This window comes from Meles meles, chromosome 5, assembly GCF_922984935.1.
Source record: "Meles meles chromosome 5, mMelMel3.1 paternal haplotype, whole genome shotgun sequence".
NCBI lineage: Eukaryota > Metazoa > Chordata > Mammalia > Carnivora > Mustelidae > Meles > Meles meles.
The window spans coordinates 121,630,290-121,636,289 of record NC_060070.1 but is presented as its reverse complement, the minus strand read 5'-3'; positions in this window follow the sequence as shown (position 1 = coordinate 121,636,289).

Sequence of the window (6,000 nt, the reverse complement as noted above, 5' to 3'; positions counted from 1 at the left end):
TTCAAATTCCAGGGGCAGGAAGACCACTAACTGCTGCGACAAGGTCTCAAACGGAGCTATCAATATAAGGTTGATGTGCAAATGATACTTCATATAACAAATATAATTTTAACTTGAAGTGAACAAACACAATTTGCTATAACAAATGGTCTGACAAACGCAATTTTCTATAATGATAAAAGCCTTACATTTTAGGTTAAAATTTCTGGAGGTAAAAGTAGCCTATCACAGAGGCTACCTGATTTTATCTCACTTTTATTTATTTATTTACTATTTAATTTAATTTAAATTCAATTTATTTAAATTCAATTAACATACAGTGTATCATTAGTTTCAGAAGTAGTGTTGTTATTCACTTGTGTTTAATACCCAGTGCTCATTACATCACGTGTTCTCCTTAGTGCCCATCCCGCAGATACCCCACTGCCCCCATCTGCTGCTCCTCCAGCAACCCTCAGTTTGTTCCCTCAGTTTGTCTCCCTCTCCGATTTCAGCTTATTTTATTTTCCCCTCCCTTCCCCTGTGAGTCTCTGTTTTGTTTCTTAAATTCCACATTTATCCCACTTTTTAAAATGAAATGGAAACCAAAAAAATGAAATAGCAATTACTCTTCGGCTAGAGACAGAGCCTACCTAAAACTGATTTTGAAAAAGCTTCTTCCCCTTGGCCAGATGTTGGTGTGTTGTAACCTGGAGTCCACCTTGACACCTACTATCTACACCTATAGCTTTGCTTGTACGTGTACCCAAGCTGCACTGAAAGATCCCAGGTCACTGAAGTTTTCTTGTAACACTTTGCATTAGACATCACTGTCACCTGTAACTGATTTGAACCAAGGTTGAATTACGGTCTTTTAAAACTTATATTTTTATGTCTGTTACTGTGGCGTCTTCTAATGGTATGGCCCTGTGTTTAAGGTCCATCTCTTTAGGGACACCTGGGTGGCTCAGGGGGTTAAGTCTCTGCCTTCGGCTCAGGTCATGATCTCAGGGTCCTGGGATCGAGCCGCATCTGGCTCTCTGCTCAGCGGGGAGCCTGATCCCCCCCCCCCCCCCACTGCCTCTCTGCCTGCTTGTGATCTGTCAAATAAATAAATAAAATCTTTAAAAAAGGGGCACCTGGGTGGCTCAGTGGGCTAAAGCCTCTGCCTTCGCTCGGGTCATGATCCCAGGGTCCTGGGATCAAGCCCCACATCGGGCTCTCTGCTCAGCGGGGAGCCTGCTTCTTCCTCTTTCTCTGCCTACTTATGATCTCTCTCTCTGTCAAATAAATAAATAAAATCTTTTTTAAAAAAAAAAAGGTCCATCTCTTTAATTGGTTCTAAGTTCCCTGAGGGCGGGGCTATGTGAGTTTGGGCTCAGGGTTGAATCACTGGTAACAGGACACAGAAGATGCACTGCCCCAATACGTATACTGTATGTAATATATACATGATATTAGAATTGTATGTAAACTAAATTTGCATCATGTCATATAATTTTGTTATCTTCTATTTAATAATCATCCCCTGAGGGAGGGATGCCGGCTGGCTCTGTAGAGCATGCAACTCTCGATCTCAGGGTTGAGTTCAAGCCCCACATTGGGTAAGGAGCCTATTTAAAATTTAAAAAAAAAATGGGATGCCTGGGTGGCTCTGTTGATTAAGTGACTTCAGCTCAGGTCGTGATCCCAGGGTCCTGGGACCGAGTGCCACATCATGCCACAGAGGGCTCCTTGCTTGGCAGGAAGCCCGCATCTCTCTCTGCCAGCCACTCCCCTAGCTTGTGTGCGCTCTTTCTCTCTCTCCCTCTCTAGCCAATAAATAAAATCTTTAAAAATGAAATAAAATAAAATTTTAAAAATTAAAAAAAATAATCATCCACGGGTAGAAATTTTGGTTGTTTGCAGCACTTTACTTTTGTAAGTTTTTGAACACATTTCCAATTATTTCCTTAAATTCTTAAATTGGAATGTTACTTGATGAGGTGTGGATGCTTTTGAGTTTCCTAAACTTCTAGGAAAGAAGTTCCCAGCAGTAAGGTATGGGGGGGGGGGGTACCAATTTGACAAGAAAACATATTTCATTTTTCTTATTTTCTTTCCGTTCTTCTATCTTATTGTGTAAGGTATTTGTATGGTACAAATGTAAAAATATTCCCCCTGCCCTGGCACACTTTGAATTGCCTGGTCTTCACTTCCTGCTCAACCCAGACAACATGGGGTTTTCTCCCACTCCAAATACTTCTTTCCCTGGAGGACAAAAGACAGATAGTGCACCTCAGACCTAATGGTAGTTACATTCTTCTACCATGGGCTACTCAAATCTTGGTGCCTGAAGAAAGACCTGTAATTATCATTTGTGGATTTGGGGCAAATGATCTAGAATAGGGCTCCTCCTCTGCTGTGTTTTTGGGAGGTGAGTGTGTAAGGGCCCCTGGAGAGCTCCTCGGCACCCTTTCCCCCACAGGCACCGCAGTGCTGGAATTCTCCGGGAAAAACTGGAGGTCCTCCTCTTCAGAATAAGCCACAAAACCAACTCCTCCCCATGACTTCCCATGGAAATGAGTGGGTTTCCCCTCACAGGACTGTAGCTATCCATGCCTTGGGTATACTACAAAATAACACCCTGGGATAAAGGGAGAACAACGTTAGGGGAAATCAACCACCTCTGGCTGGGTCCTCTCCGACCCACAGAACTAGACCTATCCTTTGGGACCTCAGTTCCTGGCCTGTCACATCTCCACTCCCCTCAGGATGGAAGCTGCTCTTTCCGCTCGCTTACTTATCTTGCTGCTCATAGCCGAGGGGAGCTCTTCCTCTGGAAATCTCTCTTCAGGTCCTCACTTCTGAGAAAGGTGACCTGACAGCACTTGTCTTCCTTTTACCATATAGTAATATTTTATTGTCCATTATCCCTTCACTCCCAAACTGGAAGCTCTGAGAAGAAAGAGATTATGTTTGTCTTCATCAAAGCCTAGCACAGTACATGCCAAGAGTGGGCACTTCAGAAATGTTGAATGAATTGTACTTGGAAACTGAAGGACCAATTTAAGCTTTTCATAATAGTTTCAAGAAATGAAATTCACCTTTAAAGTGTACAAATCAGTACATAGTCACAGAATCGTCCAGTCGCCACCCGTCACCCTACTCTGAGACCAATGGGTCTGAGGATGAAGGTAGTGACAACCAATGTTGTGGGTGAAGGCAACAGAGGCAGAATACCTCCAAGGGTTAAGGCCTAAGTAATACACCTTCCAGGAGAGTGAACATGAGAATTTGCTGGTGTAGGAGGGGGGTAAAGGGTTGACATCTTTCAGACAATCCAGATAACTTTACTGTACACCTTGCCGTCTGCGAAGAGGTTTACAAAGGGCTGTGCAAGAAAGAAGGAATCTGCCAGACAAGCCAGAAAGAGAAGCAGGAGGAGGAAGGGATGAAGGTTTCAGGAATGTGCTTTCCAAGCTAAAAAATCCTCCTCAGCTTGCAGGAGGAAATCTGAGAAGGAGTGAAGGACCACCAAGGGCGTTCCCACTCAGCCTGCTCCTGCCATGAGCAGATGGGTGAGACTCTACCAGGACTAGGAATGGAGAACTCTCATCGTCCCCCTTGGCCCAACACCAAGGTGGTGGAGAGAACTGACATGTTTACAATGTCAAGTCTTTCTCTGTAAGCACATAGTATGGCTTTCCATTAATTTAGATTTTTGTCAATATCGTTCAATAAAGCTTATCATTTTATCCACAACAGCCTGCATACCTATTGTTAAATTTATTCTCAAGTACTTTATATTTTTGTTGCTATGGCAAATGGTATATTTTTATTAAAATGTTTATCACAACCTAACAAAGTGCACAGATCAAGTGTACACCTTGACTTCATATATGTGTATGTTCATGTAACCAAATGGCAAGCTATTTTTAAAGATTTATTTATTTATTTGTTTGATAGAGAAAGCAAGCATGTGTGTGGGGAGGGGGGCAGGGAGGGAGAAACTCTCAAGAAGATTCCCCACTGAGTGCAGGGCTAGTCCTCACAACCCTGAGATCATGACCTGACCTGAAATCAAGAGTCAGACACCCTTAACTGACTGAGCCACCCAGGTGCCCCTCAAATGGCAAATGTATTTTTTTAAGATTTTATCTGACAGACAGATCACAAATAGGCAGAGAGGCAGGCAGAGAGAGAGAGAGGAGGAAGCTCCCTGCTGAGCAGAGAGCCCGATGTGGGGCTCAATCCCAGGACCCTGGGATCATGACCCAAGCCGAAGGCAGAAGCTTTAACCCACTGAGCCACCCAGGCACCCCAAATGGCAAATATTTTTTAAGTTATACGTGCTGATGGTTGCTGATGCTAGAAATGCAATAGATTTTGTATACTGATTTTTTGCTATATTGATTTTATACCCAGCAACCTTGCTAAATTCACTTACCAATTTTATCTCGATTTTCTTTTAGGGTTGCTACACACACAATTATATCATCCACAAATACTGGTATTCTTGTTTTTTTCCAACCTTATATATTTGTTGCTGCTGTTTGTTGGGCTGGCTAAACTCCTTGCTTTGACTGGGGTTATTGAGAGCAAGCAGTCTTGGCTTGTTTCTCATCTGAAGAGAAATGCTTTCAACATTCCACCATTATTATGATGTGTGCTGTAGGATTTTTGAGGATATCCTTTATCAGTTTATGAGATGTTCTTTAACATCAACAGATGTTGAATATTTTGAGTAGTTAGTAATGCATCAATTGACATGAATAAATTGTTTCCCCTTTAATGTACTAATGGGTCCATATTTCTCCTAGTCTAATATTTCATAACTTTGAGAAATGTCTTTTGCTGTATGTTTCTTCTCAGTTCTCCCTCTTTGGCCATCCAACAAGTTGTTGATCTTCTTGTTTCCTCCCTCACTCCTCTTCTCTCTCTCTCTCTCTTATTTTCAAGCTCCTACTTTTTGTAGGTTTCCCAATCTATCAAAGGTTGGGGGATGACCACCCGGTTTTCAGACACTGTGTCTCCCCACAGTCTGCTCCCCCAACAAGCAGGTTTCAATCCAAGCACTGGAGTCAAGATAGGTGGCTTGAGTTCTGGTTCTGTCAATCTCCAAAAATGCACCAAGACAGATTTCCCCCTGCCTTTTAGTCTCATCCATAAAATCCCATCCCACCTCCAGGTTGGTTGGAAACTCCGACTAATAAATGCAGTAGAACCTCCCTGCAAATTACTTACAGGTAAGGGTTTGGTGTCTGACACTAAGATTGTCAGAGGTAGTGTGAGGTAACCTACACCTTGGATTTTGAAGCTAATGAAATCTAGATCCACTCCAGTCAGCAGTGTGACCTGTGCTTGTTACTTTCTAAACCTTTCTAATCCTGCCTCCTTCGTCCAGCCTGCAGAAAAAAAGATACTAAACACTCGACACATAGTAAGAGCTCAGTGAATTTAGCAGTTATTAAAAGAGATAATGCACGTGCACACAGCCTGAAAAAACATCAAGTAATGTTTTTTCATTTTTTTTTTCATTATTTCATCAACCATAAATGTAAGCCGTATGCCGTCGGTGGGTTCGAGGCTCCGAAGGCCCGAAGTCAGCTCCCCAGCACCAGTATCAGAGCCCAGGTACCTAGTAGGTAGGATGATGAGGGGGACTGCAGAGAAAACTCCTCTGAGCCGCGAATCGCTACTGCCGGGCTTCCAGGAGCACCAGGCTGTAATCAAGGTCCCTAAGTTTGGTGGAAAAAATGCCAAAATGACCGGGGAAGGAGCAGCTGCGGCCACTCTCACATTCGCGGGAGGGCTCCTGCTCCCACTTTCTGGGAGCTTTCCAGGGAGTTCAAACCCAAGGAGATGCCTCGCACGCCACCAACCGCAATCAGACCAAACCGGTCAAGAGTAACGAGTGCGCTCCCGGATGCAGTCGCTAGGGGGGAGCTTGTCGCGTCCCGCCCCCGAACCAGGTCCCCGTTTGCGCACGCGTGATTCCTTCCCTCCAGCGCTCCGGCCCCCACACCAGCTACGTTCGTG